Here is a 16901-nt window from a genome sequence, read left to right as displayed (position 1 = left end):
ATCTCAGAGCCTGTACTTTTTACTTTTACTTTTACTTGAGTAAAGAAGTTGGATCAGTGCTTCAACCTTTACTCGAGTATTTTTAACAGCAGTATTTGTACTTCTACTTAAGTACAGAGTGTCTGAACTTTTGCCAACTCTGCTTAAAAAGTATAAAGTACATCTCATGTTCAAAACAGTATTTATTTCAATGCTAGAGAATGAGATTAAAAAAACAACAACCCCAAAACACTTCCTTTGGGTTTTATTGTGGGTTTGTTTTTTTTCCTTTTCTGCTTCTTTCAGGTGTTGGGTGTTGCTTGCTTGGTTTCCAGTTTCCTCCACTCTGCAAATAATGAGCTCTTTTCACAGACTACATGCAACACTTATTTGCACAATACATTCAGCTAGTCTGACTGAGAACCTGGCTATTTTCAATATTAAGTTACCAGAATTAATGGTACCCTTTCCCTTAAAAATGAAAAACAAAATGCTATTTTCTCAAACAAGAGTAATTGGCCTCCACTATTCTGGATCTAACATTATTATTGTGACCAGGTGAATTTCATATTTGTGCACTCACTGGCAGCAATACTGGGATGGTGCTGCTCCAATTCTCTTATGGTTATTTAAGATGTGCCTTCTTCTTGCAATTAAAAACACATTGTCCCACGCAGAATAAACAAGAGCTTCTTTTGAAATGTTTTATTCTTTGTCAAACTATAGAAATGCAAGTACGCATGAGAAAAAAAACATAATGGTATTTAATCCCAATGCATAATAATGATTTATACTTAGTTCTTCAACTCCCATAGGGCAGCTTTGCGTGACTGAGCATTCAAAATAATCCCTATTTTTATACTGCACTTGGTGTGGCACCTCAGTTCATCCTCTGTTAAAAAACAAACAAACAGAAAAACATTAGCTACTTTAAGTTAATCTTATTCTAATTGGCTAACCCCAGAAAACAATTAGATGGGGTTTCTGTGGGGCTTGCAGTTTTGAGTTTTATCTCTGGACAAATATAAAAATACCCTACATTATATCAATGATTCAGGCGGGTAGTGGTATAATGGTCTGGGGAATATTTTCCTGGCACAATTTATATGCTAGCTATAGGCCGGTCCCAGCAGGATAATATGCCATTTCATAAAATTCTAATCATTATAGGTTCAGGGCTTATTGAACATGACAGAGTTCACTGCTCTGAAATTAACTCGACAGGCAGCAGATCTCAATTTAATAGAGCACCTTTGAGATGTGGTGGAACAAGAAAAAAAACATGAATGTGCAGCAGACAAATCTCATCAACTGGACCCAAATCTAAGAAATGTTTTCAACATCACTGATGCCACAAAGATTTAAGGCAGCTCTGAAGGCAAAAAGGGGTCCAGCACAATACTAGCAAAGTGTGCATAGCAAAGTATCCAGTGAGTTTATGCTTAGTCCTGACTTTTTTTTTCTCCCAGAGTCTGTTTTTGCCTTCTGATTTCCCTCACCCCCTTCCTTGCTAATGTCTTAAGCTCCTTCAGAATTTAGTTTTGAGATTGGCTCTTTGCCTTAACAATTGTTGTTTGAACTTTGCATGTAGCCAACAAGCAGGGGACAAACATGCTATGCAGTCAGTGGAACACCTAGTCTAGCTCCAGAGGACATGTTAATTTTATTTAGCAGACCTGTAACTTGAGCTTCGTTGCTCCGACCCAAGTCATTCAGTTAGCTTTGCTTCATTCCATTTCACCTAAATGGAATTCATGAAAATGTGATTCAAAGAAATCACATAAAAATGAAGGCCATCATGGAACACGTTGACAAAGATACTAGTTGTTGGTGGTCATAATGTCTCTGACCAAGGAAATAGACCAAGGGCTTTTCTGGGATGTCCCAAAATCTTAGACAGAGCTTATCTCTCAAAGGCAGATGAATAGTTCTGATATGTCATGGAAATCCCTCCAAGATCTCAGAAAGTAGTTGCTTCACAGCCTTTTTAATGTGGCCATGAGAGAACAGCGTGTGGTGAGAATCTAACCTGCTTCTCACTGCGTGACTAACAGAGCTCGCTGGTTTTACTCTCATGACTCTCATTTCATCTCACTGTAATGTACGTCATGCACTTTGATGCAAAAAAAGTAGTAAACAGGAAGTGTTGTCACCTGGTGTTATTAAAGGTTGTATGATGGGAGTCTGATCAAAAACAACAGTTGACATTTTTAATTTAAATATTGTTAAGATATAGAATACTTAGTCAGTATTTTGTTGATTTTGTCAGCACTCTTTTTGTTTGAACCCAAAGATCAGTTATTTAGATAGATTTGCCTGGATCTTTTTCTCTTTTTTTTTCAGTACAAGAGTCACCCAGCCTCACATACAAAATAAAAAAAATCGATACCACGTCATGTCAGAAGTAAATAAAAAATGATTTTTCACACAGTGTTAATCTGCACTTTATCCAGAACAAATTAGCTGAAACTGCTAACTACTATACTAGTAATTTAGTACTGTATAGGGACGCTGGAATAACATTCAGATCACTGTGGATGGGGCACCAATCTGCCTGCTAATCTTCCAGTACTTATGAAGAAGATCTCAATATCTGAAATCCCCCAACCTACATGGAGGCACAGAGCAGTCCATCTTTTTCTAAGAGAGAAACATTTCACTGTCTCTGCCTTAACAGGCATCACCTCTTGTGTGTGAGGGTGTTTTCTAACTGATTGAAAATGTTTGACTAAAGATAGGAATCCTCCCACCCTTTAAAAAAAACCCATATCTTCATCATAGATTCATAGTCTGCGTTTTCCTGTTTTTGTCACCTGCTCTGACACATCATATGTACACAATGATGTAGCTCCATACTGTAATGGGCATATTTAGAAACTGAGTGAACAGCAACAACAATGTACAACACGAGTTAAGAATGGCCTGAAAACAAGCTCATAGGAACATCTTTTATGTCATAAAGAAGGCAGAAGAAGAAGAATGTTCCAGTACAGAAAACACTCAGGAAAAGTCTCTGAGGTTAAAGTGTCTAGTGATGTGGTTCCCTGGGGAAAAAAACAACAACATTCTTCTGGGTATCAACATGTAAAAACATCAGTGATGATCTCTTTATATGTTAGACTCCTACACACTGTCCAAGTTTGAAGACTCCTGTGGGTAGACAGTCACTGGTGGAATATTCCACTCTCACCCGAGGTGGAAGTTTATGACTGAAATTCAGAGTTTTTTCCCTTTTCTCTAATCTCTTAGCTCTGTAATGTACACAACGAAAAAGCTCTATTATATATTCTGCTCTCTAATAGACTGGCAACCTGTCCAGTGTGTATCCTGACACTTGTCCTATGCTGTGATGAGTGTTGGGGTCATTACCCAAAAACTAATCATTACACAGGGTGAGAATTTGGTGATTTTGGAGGGCTCAGAGTAAGGCTGTTACTCCTAGATGAGGTGTTTTGGGCATGTCCTATATCAGGAAGAGGTTTTGGAGCAGACCCAGATCACACTGGAGAACTTTGAGCCCTTTGTTCTATTAGTATCTACTCAGATCGGCTTGACGCGACTCAAGGCGGTACGACTCGTTTTCCGTTAAGATCTAGAACCACCTAATATGTGTGGGTCGTAATTAGTATGCAACACCACAACAAAGGTAGACGCCGAGGCAACGATATACCTGCTGCTTGGTCTGTGGCATTTTGACAGACTTGGGGATCACGGCATTGTTTTTTGTAGTTTCCCTCCTTGGCAGGTTTAAAAATGGCGAGCTTGATTTTTGAAAAGGAGACACTCATCCAGTGATCCCACTGACTAGCTAATTGGTGGCGAGGAGCGTGTTGATGTCACAGTTTTGGATCACCTTGGATAACTTGCTGGGAGAGTAGGCACTAAAAAGGTACATGGTATTATGACCTTTTGGAAACCCCTGCGAATCGCCACCCGGAGTAGGTACTAATGAAAAATAGTCTTTAAATTTCTAGGCTGACAGAGGGCCTCAGTGTCCCCTCTGACAGAGATGGAGGTGGTGTTTAAGGCAATGGATTTTTTTTTTTTAGCTAAATTTTTTACATCCATTTAGAATATTTATCATTTAAACCATATCTGTTTAATATAAAATCAGCCAATACTCTATCATTATAGATTAAAAACTCAAACAGTCAAGCAAGTGAAATCTGTTTCCACAGTTTTCCCCTTTTCTTCCAGACTGTGACAAATGTGCTTTCAGTGGTTGTCGCTGGTCTTTGTAGCCATTTAATTAAGGCAGGGGTGGGCAACTCCAGGCCTTGAGGGCCAGTGTCCCTGCAGGTTTTAGATGTGTCCTTGAACCAACACAGCTGATTGAAATGGCTAAATTAGCTCCTCAACATGTCTTGAAGTTCTCCAGAGGCCTGGTAACAAACTAATCATGTGATTCAGGTGTGTTGACCCAAGGTGAGATCTAAAACCTGCAGGACACCGCCCTCGGGGCCTGGAATTGCCCACCCCTGAATTAAGGGATTCCTCAAATAGGAGTTATGCCATATTGCTACAGTACTTTATTGGTGAAAGAGCCACTATAAAAACAGAGGGTAGCATGTGTCTGCAGTCACAAAAGGGCCTTCAGCTACCTCTTGAGCATCCAATGTATTATGGTTTGGCTGCGTGGTATAAGTGGCATAAAACTATTAGCCCCTTTTTCTCCACAGCTTACTCGCATTTAAAAACAGAAGATCCAGTTTCTGCACTACAGTATCACAGTTCCACTAGTACAATACATTACATGAAGTTGTAATGAGGCCAAGTGGAGCTGTATTGGTAAAACCGGCAGGGAAAGCCATGCATTAAAGCGGAAATGAACATGAATGTTATTGGACAGGCTGAGGAAAGCTGTAACCAGGCAGGGAGCAGCTGTCAGGATGTGTGTGGAGGAGCTTGCGTCACTGAGGGATAATTCTGAGAAGGAGGCTGAGACCACAAGCTCCAGCTTCAGCTTTCCTCCTCCTCCACCACCCCGCCCACTCAGCACTCTCCACAGCCACTCCGGACGTTTGCTTTCCTTCTCCTACTTCATTGCACTGATAGTCCTCATCTTCCTTTTCATTCACACACTTATTATTTCACTGCTTCTTCACTTTTACATTTTAAACAAATGAGCTGTGGTTGGTATCTAGAGAAGCTTTTACTTGGTAAACAAGAATGTCGTCAGTGCCGTGCAGGTTTGAACATTTAATAGTGCGTTTTCAAGACGTGAAGGAGCACAAATCCCATTTTAACTAAAATGAAAAATCTGGAGCTTTTTAACCGAAGAGCACATTTTGAGGAGCTTAATTGAAAATACTATCCACTGTTAAATTAAGCCATGGTTCTTTCCCAAATGCTGAAATGCTGTATTTATTTGCTAATTTGTCCAATTGTTTGAGCTAAAAGATAATAATATGTCCGCTTCATGGTCAAACTATGTTGACTAAAACTTAAGGATTCAGTCCTTTTATATAAGGCATTAGGAGAGGCAGATATTGTAATGTATTTCTTTATGTCATTAAAAGATTGAGGCCAAGTATAAAAAACTGTTTAATATTAATAAAAGATGGGTATGTGTGGACACATTATGAAACTTTTGTAAGTATATATTCAAGATGACATGAGAGGAAGTTCAAATTCCATTTTAACTTAAATTTATTTGCAAAAACTGAGAAGCATCTGCAGAGCCAGTTGCTCACAGGTTTGAGATCCAGAGCTATGGGCCTAATGGTAAAGTATTATTCACTTTCAAAATAAGCCATACATACTACACACTAGAACTTAACAAGGGAAACACGATGTAAATGGAAACGCCGCAAAAGGGAACGACGTAACAATGATCAGAGGGATAATCAGGACTTAAGTGCATACACAGGATAACGAGAGGATGGGCAACAGGTGGGAACACAGGAGGAACAAATCAGCCATAAAGAGAGAGGGAAAATGCACATGAGATGACAGACTGTCAAAGTAAGGCAGGAAACACACCGAGACACACAACTTTACATGTGAGGAGAGCAAGAGCAAGGGACACAGATAAGTAAGTAAACACAGAGAGAAGACACTGAAGACAAAACCCTAATGGAAATGAAATGACCTATAGTATTCAGTAGAAGAGATACTGTCACGGTCTAAGCTGGCAGACAGTGTGGAGATGAAAACGAGGACCAAATTGCAGACCGGAAATGAAGATTAATGTTGAACAGAACAATAAACAAATGCAAAGAACGACTACACGGAGCTAATAAAACCTAAACTGGGAAGTCTAAACACTATATGAAACCTATAAACTTGGAACAAGGAACAAGAAACCTGAAAACCTGGAGACATGGGGGAAATACACCATGGAGGATACAAAGATGATCCAACAGGGAACAAAGGAAAACACACTATATATCCAGACAGTAACGAAGGAGTAACCAAAAGGAGACATCTGAACATAATCTGAGAAGACTGGGGGACGTAAAACTGAATACATCTCACAAGACACAAGATCGTCAAAGTAAAACAGGAAATACAAGACAGACATGGAGCTGCAGAGTCAACACTGAGAATGACTTACTAGATGAAAAATGGGAAAGGCAAGGTGATGGAAAGGTGAACTGACCATGCTGCCCTCCCGTGGCTGATGTCTTTCAGGGAGCCAGAGGGGGCAGGCAGCTCCAGGCCATTAATTTCACTGTGGAGCACAGAGCATAGGCACACCATTCCAACACCAATGCTCATTTTTGCCGCCCATGTGCTGCAGCAGGCTGCCTTTATTGTGAGAAGTAAGAAGAGAAGGTTCAGGAATTTAGGCGGTGCAACACAGCTCTCTTGCAGGGTGCTCCGTTGTGGTGGATGCTGTAGAGTGGAGGGCACAGCAGGAGCAAGACACCGACCTGCTACCAGTCCTGCAGTGACTCCACTGGGGTGAGGTCACTGGGATTTTTAACTCCACCAAGGGACTGTTGGCCAAGTTTAGTTCTTAGGCTGAAGGAGGAGCGTGATCCTGACACAGGGAAGGAGAGGTGGCTGACTGTGGTGCCGCCATGACTACTACTGGAGTCAGCAGCAGAGGGATGTGGAGGACTTCTGCCACAGCTGTGATGCATATTCCTCTCACCAGTCCCATGCTCAGTTATAGCAACAATCAGCAGGAGCACCAATGGAGTAGCTGCAGATGTCAAGGGGACATTTCCCTGTATAGATAGCTGAAACTGTTATGTCCTTGCAGCCCATGGACTATTTTACCAAATGGTATGAGGCATATGCCATCCCAGACCAGGAGGCGGAGACTGTCGCTGACACACTAATGGCTGCCATGTGCAAATGCCTTGGGATTAAGAAGGCTCACACCACCCCACTCCAGAGAGGTTGAACAGGACACTGGCTCAGCAGTTAGCTATCCTTACCTCAGAACACAAGCAGAAGTGGAACTACCATCTTCCCCTCATCCTCAGGGCCTACAGGTCAGCAGTTCAAGACTCCCTCCACCCAGTGCATGTCTGCCCGGCTTGTACTGTCTTTCCACTTCACACTGTCCAGAAGAAGAACTGGCACCAAGATTCAATAATTTTCTTTCATTAAGAATCTTGTTGTAAAGACTCACCTTTCAGCACGCTCACTCACTTCACCAGATTCACTTTGTTTCCTTTTCTCACCTTTGATTGGGTGTGGTGCTTGCCTTTAATTGCACTCACCTGTCACCCGTTATATAAGGACTGCACTCACCTGCAGCTCACTTTTTCTTCACTCCTGCATGGAGCGGCAGCTGAGACTTAGCAGTCCATGTGTGTCCTTTTATACTGATTATTCAAATAAAACGAGAAACCTGCAAGTGATTGATGACTGTTCATTCTCATTCTGACCAAATGAGCCCATGATGGTAACAAGCTCCAACTTCCTCTGAACCCCCTCCTCCTTAACAATCTGAAGACCATTACTCTTTGTCCACACGTTGAGTATTGTAGAAAGAGTGAAACTGAAATAAAAAAATAACGTAATTTCAATTGCAAAGTATAATCTTTAAATGTTCCATATACACTGTATGTATAGTCTACGTACGATAACCTAAATCACATTATTTAGACTGCAACAGTGATTCCACTATAGAGGTGTACTGGGGAAATGGAGGCTGCAAGTATGACTACATGACTGCCATTGTTATCTGCTAAAGTTCTGGCTCTGGCTGCTGAGCTGGGGTCTGCATGCACTCAGCTTTATCATCTGGATTCTTGCTTGCGAATGACAATAGTTAATTTTGCAGTATAATGCAGTTGTTTCTGTCCTAGAATCATTTTGCATTCTACCATTTCACTCTATCCTTTGGTGCAATATAAATAAAAGTAATATCGATATCCCCACAGCAGACTGCTCCATCATTTTCCTCCTCACACCATATGAAATTAGCTGATATTAGCGCAAGTGTGCAGGAAGAAAAACGTTTGTTTGTTTGATCTTAATGCAAGTGTAGTCATATCTTCAACTGAGAGCAAAAGTGAAGGAAGGTGAAAAAAGAGAGAATTTAAAAAATGGGGGGGCGGCGTTGGTGGCTAAGCTTGTGTCTGTGTCAAAGCCAATTATCAGACTAAAAAAAAAATCTAAGTAGTCTGTTTTATTCCTGATTAAGAACAAGTCACACGGTTAAACAAACTGCCTGCAGAGCCCTAGAGAGCTTGTGATTATGTCCAGGCAAAGAAACATCTACACATGCAACATTAAAGGTTCCCAAGAGCACAGTGGCCCCCAGGTCTCTTCCCAGAAATTGCTTCCTGGCCAAGCCAACTAAGAACCTGATGATCTCTTGGTCAAGATCTTTCCTGCAGATACTGTAGGGAAACCTGCCAGAAGGACAATCACAAAAAAGTCTGCTTGGAGATTGTAAACAAATGACCTCAAAAACACTCTCAAATTATAAAACCTGTATTGAACCATTTGGGCTCAAATCTAAGCATTATTTTCACTGCACACCTATCCTTTGCCTTTCCTACAGTGAAGCACGTTGGCATTAACTTTATACTGTTGGGGTGTTTTTCAGCAGCAGAGACTACAGGGCTGTGAAAAAGGTGAATGGAGATAACTATGGTGGTACCATTAATGAAAACCTGCTCGGGGTGGTCAGATCCTCACTAGGTGGATGATTCATCTCCCAGCCTGACAGTGACAGAAAACATAAAGACTTGGAGTGCCTTAAGAACAACTCTGTATGTCCTTGGGTGGCCCAGCCAAAGCCTGGACTTCAAGTAAATTAAATTGCTTTATGATACGTATCAGCGATATTCAAATTCCAGCCTGTGTAAACACATGTTCCATTTCACCACCAAATATTGTTATACTGTTTTTGCATAATGCTACTGGAAGACAAGAAAACAGCAGGAAATACTTAACCTTGTTGGTAGTAGTGTGAACTTGTACTGTAATCTATAAGATGTCTGCATATGTGGAAATAATGTTCAGTCAGCCTGAAAACAACAAGCCAGAAGAGGACAAATGTACAGACATGTTATTATATAATAAATTGATCTATTTTTAATATTTGGTTAACACAGGTTTAGATTAAGAAACACTCTAGGACTAAGTCCTTTTATTTTGAAAAGTGGCAGGATTAGTGTTAGGGTACATCATAATTGGCTTGATAACTGAATAAAACGGCTTATTAATTTAATAAGCACAAAGCACAGGCTGTAAAAGATATTGACTCCCTCCACTACTGTCTGATGATTATTAATAACTTGAAGCAGCATGTACCCAGCTCCCCAAACACACATGCACACACACAAACGCACTGACCACCTCCACCAAACAAGCCTCAGCTCGCTTATTATTAGCTGTCACAACAACGGTTTGCTGTTGTTTTGACCTACCAACCTGATCACAGTAGGTGACACGATGACTCACACACATGAAGAGTCAGAGGCACCAAACACCACACACTGGTTCACAACTCCCCAGCCTGCGTCAGCACTGTGTCCTATTAAGTATTATATAAAAGGAAGGAATGAATAACAAAAGGGTTGTTTTTTTTTTCACCCCACCATGTGTGGTACAGTCTGTCTTTTCAGAGTTGTGTTTAGGGGGTCAGCCATTAAAACAAATGAGGGGGAAAAAACTGCCTACAGTTTCACGTCAGAGGAACTTTGATCAGTCATAGAAGGGACAGTCGTCTTTGTGTGTCCACTGCCTCCATCTATTTGGTGATTGTGAGGCATAAAATGAAGCGTGTAACATATTTGAACAAACAGAGAGGTCGTTTAAAGATTAATAAGGTGAAATCTCACAATGTTGATAGTTTATTCCTTGATTACTCATGGAAGTCAGTCGTAGGCTATATTTATAAATATAGATGATAGACAGAAGATGAAGGTAGTCGCTGTCATATGCATATGATTTTGCACATTTAGGTAGCTCCATGCATAAACTACAAATGTATCAACACATGTATTTACTAATCAGTGCTAAGTAGTATAAAATCTATCCCCTGTGCAGAAAGGGGAAAGTAGCGATTGACACCAAAATTACTTTTTCTTCCAGGCTGTAAACACAGGGTAACACGGTGGTCGCCTCACAGTACGAAGGTCCTGGGTTCAAATTCTGTCCAGGCCCTTTGTTGTGTCAAGTTTGCATTATCTTGAGGTGTCTGCGTGGGTTCTCTTTGGGTGCTCCTCTGCAGTCCATAAACATGCACATTCGGTTAATCGGTGACTTTCATTTCGCTGTGGGGTGTGAATGTGAGAGTGAATGGTTGTCTGTCTATATATTAGCTCTGTGACAGACTGGCTTCACTTCTCACCCAGTGACAACTGGGAAAACATGAGTCTGTTGGGAAAGACTTACTTCTTGAGCCTGCCTCAATGGCCATTTGAGGAACTGCAGTTTTTGGCACTTGTATGTGTAACGTGTTCTTTTTTTGTTTTGTCTGTTTTATAAATGTTCTTGTGTGGAAAGCATTTTTAGATGGTAATGAATGAGGGAAAAATCTAGATGACTTATTTTGTCATCTTCATAACCATTTGGTTATTTATTTTTATTTTAAACTCAAATTCTGTCAAATGTTCAATTTATGTCACTAAATTTGAAAAACTGCAAAATCATTTTGGATTAATTGTTTTGCCTCTCAAAAAGTCTAGAGTCAGAAAATAATGGAACTTCAAGGAGCTAAATATTCTTCATTGGCTAAGTCCTCCAGAATTATTCAGAGGATTTATAAATATTTTTTAAACCAGCACAGCAAGTACAAGTATCAATTAATTGACAAGATTTGTGTCTGTCTAACCGTTTATTAGGAGAAAAATAACCACTTTGAAAGAAATAATAATGATAAACTTTGGTGAACTTTTTTGTTTTGTGGTATCTGTAAATGGATGTGGAAAAAGATGTATTTTTAAAAACTGAAATGTGAAAGCTGTCTAATCTTGAACTGAGGACTTTAATGGAAACTCATAATGATGTAGCAAATGAGCAATTGCATTTTGCTTTGAAAGCTGAAAGCCCACTTGACATTATTATCCCTAAAAATACCTCAAATTATAACATTTCTTAGAAGAACTATGAAGGAAACAAGGCAATAACCTACATTAGGATCTGTGAATACCATCTTCTATAATTCATTTTGTCTGTCAACAGATATTTGATGATTATTGGACTGGAGAGTCCCAGCATCCCTGGTGGTCCAAAGATCAGCACCATGGACAACAATTATGACACAAAATGTTGTAATTGATTAAACTGTTGAGCTCAGTGTAGCTCTGTTGTGACTCACAAGCCTCCAGACACATTAAGTTGATCCCCTGCTGGAGAACAGAATTGCTGGGTTAAAAAAATGCTGATCTTTTTGCAAGAAACAACTACACTTAAAAAAAAAAAAAAAGAAAAGAAAATGAAAATGAACCTTTGGTTTTTAAAAAAATCCTCTTTTGTTGGAGTTACTGAACAAATTATGGATTCTTTGTTTTTTTAATTTACTTGAGTCATTTGTGTTTTTTCAATGAAAGACTGTATTTTGGCAGGTTAACTCACTGGTTTTTGCTTGAGGCAGTTCAGGATTTTAGAGTAAAATACAAACAATTTCTTAGGAGTTATTTAACACAGCTGAGTGGAACCACTTGACACTTGATTTTTTAAGTAAATCCAAAACCCATGGTAACATTTGTGACAGTGACCTCAGTTGCTGTAGTATTTAAAATGGGAGCAAAGGTGGGGATTTATTCATGTTTTCCCCCCTTAGCTTCCCGTTTATTCGGATAATTGATTTTAAAATACTCCAAACTGCAACAACTGTCATGTACCTCTGTGCCGAGGGAAGGAAGTGCAGGACGCAGGAGACCGGATGTGAAAGCGCTTTAACTTTTATTACTGGTAACTTACAAAGAAGACAAAAAAACAAACACAGAGTCAGGTGAGAGCTGAACTAGGAAACATAAAACTAAGGGTTACACAGCAGGCATATGAGGAGAAAGACAAGAGAAAAGAGAAGCACAGAGAGACCATTAACAACAGACAGGACAAACAACTACAGATGAGAAAAGACAAAAGTTAAAGCAGTCGTTGCATAAAAGTTTAATTTTACGAGCAGTTGAGAAGAAGTGCTTGTTGGATCATGGGAAGTTCCTCAGCATCTTCAGCTTATGGTAGTATAACAAAGGGCTGGATAGACATATCCAGACAGACATATGTGCTATAAAATACAAAATATGGTACTATCTAAAAAGATGGTTTAATAATAAGTTTCTGTTCTATAGAATTTACAGATTAATGAACAGATACAGTCAAGGAAAAAAGTATGTCTTCTTTGACTTCTAAGGTTTTATGTCTCATGACATGATAAAAATTAATATGTTTGTTAACAGGTCTTAAATGAGCTAAATGAAGCCTTAGATGAGCAAAGCATGATAACATAGTGTTATTATTTATTTAACAAACACTAAGCCAAAACTAAGTCACCCTTCTTCCTTCCATAGGAAATACCAAGGTAAGTAGCAGCCAGGTGGTGATAATCAAAGGTTTAACTGATCATCAGCAAATGTGAGCGCGCTATAAAAGCAGAGATTTTGGCAGTTTGCTCATGTGGAGCATTCAGGTATGTGTTAACACAGTGCCAAGGAGGAAAGACATCAGCAACGATGATAGAGAAGCAACAGCTGCTGCCTATCAATCTGGGAAAGGCTATTAGGTCGTTTCCAAACAACATGAAGTCCAACATTCTGCAAGGACAAAGATTATTTGCAAGTGGAAAACATTAAAGACAGTTGCCAATCTTCCCAGGAGTGGATGTCCCAGCAATTCTAACCCAGGGTCAGAGTGTGCAATAATGAAAGAAACTGCCAAAAACCCAGAGCTCCACATCAGACTCTACAGGCCTCAGTTAAATGTTAAAGTTCATTACAATATAATTAGAAACAGACTGAACAAGTATGAACAGTTTTCAAGGGCTGCCAGGAAAACTCCTGTTCTCTCTAAAAGGAAAATGGTAGCACAGCTTAGGTTGCTTTTGGAACAATATCCTCTGGATAGACAAGACCAGAGCATAGATGTTTGGCCACAATGCACAGCACCATGTTTGGCAGAAACCAAACACAGCATATCAGCACAAGACTGAAATACTGTGGGAGGACCTTAAAAGAGCTGTGCATAAACTAATGCCCACAAACTTCAAAGAGCTGAAGCATTTTTGGAAAGAAGACTGGGCCAAATTTCCTTGACGATGATGTGAGAGACTGAGAAAGTCATACAGAAAACGATTGATTCAAGCCACTACTGAAGGTGGCTTAACAAACTACTGATTCCTAGTTTTTGTTTGATAAATGATGACATAGTGCGATATGTCATGTGTTGTTGTTTATCTTTGGTCACATTTCCCTCATTTTAAGACCTGCTAAGGATTATATTATTTTTATTATGTCCTTGAATTAAAAGAATGTGTACTCTCTTATCATAACTGTATCTCTTTATAGGGATAACCATTCGTTATGTGATACTGGTTTGGTTGACTTATTCCTCTTGGGTGAGAGTAGTGACTCCTTGGAGCCAATGAGTGCAGTGAAAATTACAGTTCTCATATCTTCCTTCCTATATCAAACACCTTCTGTGCAAGCTGGTATTAGGATGGATTTATTTTTTAAAAACCTGTTACAGAAAGTTATTTAGACACAGCTCAGTACAATTATACATTTCATGCTGAAGCTCATAATTAAATGAGCAGCTCACATAATACTGAAATCAAGCTAAACAGCAGATCTACACCTCTGACAATTTGTAGGTGGCTGATTTTGTGGACTTTTAGAATATTTCATTATGCTTTTACACCCACATCTTTTTTTTTTTTTTTTTTTTACTTGCACTGCAGCTCTAAACCAAAAGACATTCTCACATTCTCGCTTACCCACAAAACCACCCTGGGTACTGTCAGCGTGTCCTCACATTCAGCCTCTAATTCATTACCAGTGAGGCTGTTCCAGAAAATGCTGCATGATCACATCACACACTGGTCTCGGCTCTTTCTGGAGCTTTTGAAGCAACTTGTCTGTGTCTATATATCTAAATCCAGCTGTCCAAAATCATTGGGAAAAAATGTGGGAAATGTATCCCAGGGTGGATTTTTGCTTTCAGTGTGACCCAGATTTGACTGTTTGTGTTTAGCTTTGCAGTGAGAAGATCTAATCTCTTGTTTACCCAAATCTCATTTTTGTTTTGTTCTTGTGTAAATCCAGCTAACAACATTTGCATTTTCTGTATTATTAGTATTCTCTGTGTCATTTATAATTGTAAAATCTCTCTCTCTCTTTTTTTTAATTGTCATTTTGCAGACGGCATCTTATGCAATGCTGGTTTAAAGTCAGAAGCAGGAACAGGAACAGGAACAGGCAAAAACAAAAACAGCAGAAGGATCTGAATTGTCTTTCCACTTGCGTAAATGGGAACGATTGTGTCAGTTATGATGTCATGCACTGATGTGCATCAGGTCGCTATGGTTACACCAATCTCTTGATAATGGAGCCATCAGATTGGATTTCCACACAGGCAACAGGTCTTTACAGGGTGAGTTAATGGCCTGAAAAAGCAAAAAGAAAATCCTGATGCTTGTTTAGATTTACTCAAATAAGATTCTGTATTAATTGAATTGAAAAAGTGTTGTACAACATTTCCTTTTCACACCAAACATGTCATTTCCTGCCCCTCTATATTCGGCGTTCTGCTATATATAGGCGTGCTTGATGAGTCTACAATAGCCTGGTACTTTACATAGTCGTACTGATGACCACAGTGTTGTCAGGAGTAATGTTATAAAACAGGCAGCCAGTGTGTCCTCCTCCCATCTGTTCTCTCTCCTCTGTCTCTATTTCTCTGTGTTCCATGACGCAAAGCCTGAGTGGGAGTGGACAAACCTTCTGCTCCCTGAGAGGACTGAGTGGGCCGCCGCCATCCGCTGTGCACGCACCAGAGATGGAGGCAGAGATGGAGGTATATGGTAGAGGAGAGGGGAGGGGAGAGAAGGGAAAGCTTTTGAACAAAAGTGAGTGAAGGCCTGAGAGAAAGTGACGGTGATCGATAGAGAAAAAGTAAATAACAGGGAGGAACAGGAAGGCAGAGAGGGAACGAGTGGTTTTTGGAGGAAGGAATGACACATGGATTAGTGAGAAAATGCAGAGATGAGATGTGAGCCTAATAGCAGGGCGATAAGGAGAGATGAGCGGAAACAAGCGGAAGACAATGACAATGAGAGAGGACTGGTCGGAAAGAAGAAATCAGAATTTAGGAGGACAGGCCTTATACTGACACGTTGCTGAGAAATCGTTGTGAGAACAAGTTATTTTTAAATAAAGTGATGTTTAAATCATAAAATTTTTACCTGTGGTGTCTGTTCAGTTCACACTGTAATGCAATGTAATTGCCAAAACACCTGTGGAGCTGTGGAGACTTTATATAAAAGACAGAATGATGCCACCCAGGAGTTTTGGACACTGCATTTTGAAGCTTCCAATTTAGCATTTTGGATACTTCCATGTTGTTTTTTAAGAGCCAAAGTTACAATATTAAGACAAGGTGGTGGATTCCCAAATTGTGTGATAAAGATGGCAAGCTCAGTTAGCAAGGTGGATTCATAAACTGTTAAAGATACAATACAAAAAAACAAAGATACCTGATGATTTGTGATAAGTACATTAGTAAAATATTAGGAGGCAGTCATGTGTGTTTATTCTTCTATCACTGTGTCAAGCTCGCATGAGTTAGCCATGGTCAGTATCAAGCCAGAGTGTCTCCATGTCTCTCTCTCTCGTCCCTCGCTCCCTAGCTCTCATCCTTGGTATTTAGTCAGTGTACTGAGTTTCTGTGTGTTTCTCTGTTTCCTGTTTTAATGTGATAGTCTCTTTTCCTGTGTGTGTTATGTTTGGTTCTGCTTCCCTCTTCTCGTCAGTCAGACTATGGTCAGCCATGTTCCCCAGGTGTTTCCTCTGTGCTCCGGCTCCCACTTGTGTATTTATTGTCCGTATTTCCTTCTGTCCGTTGTGGTGATCTCCCTCATCCTCCAGCTGTGGAATTCTTGGATTTTTTTTTAGCACAATTAAGTGCGTAGCAAGTTATACTAATTCCATTAAAAATACCCCAGAAGGCATCGACGGCACAAAGAATGACAGAGAGTACCCTTTCTGTCATAGCAATTATGTGAGCCCTGGAAGACATTGTGGGTACACCTTGCAATCTGCCTCCCTAAATCCAGCATCCAGATGGATGAATGATTTAAAAAAAAAAACCAAACAGTTCCATACTGTAAACATTTTTATTTCTGCTGTAAGGTTGGGTCTGTTTACATGAGAGTCTGTTGGTTTAACCCACTTTTGTAGTCAGCCTCTAGTGGTCATTAGAAGAACTGCAGTTTTTGACACTTTAGAGCCACTCCTCTCTAACTGACTCTAACTGTGAATCCAAGTAAGTAGCTAGCATACCACGGA

Source organism: Neolamprologus brichardi, chromosome 19 (assembly GCF_056152115.1).
Source record: "Neolamprologus brichardi isolate AB-2024 chromosome 19, ASM5615211v1, whole genome shotgun sequence".
In the NCBI taxonomy this organism is placed as follows: Eukaryota; Metazoa; Chordata; class Actinopteri; order Cichliformes; family Cichlidae; genus Neolamprologus; species Neolamprologus brichardi.
This window is presented reverse-complemented; position numbering follows the sequence as displayed.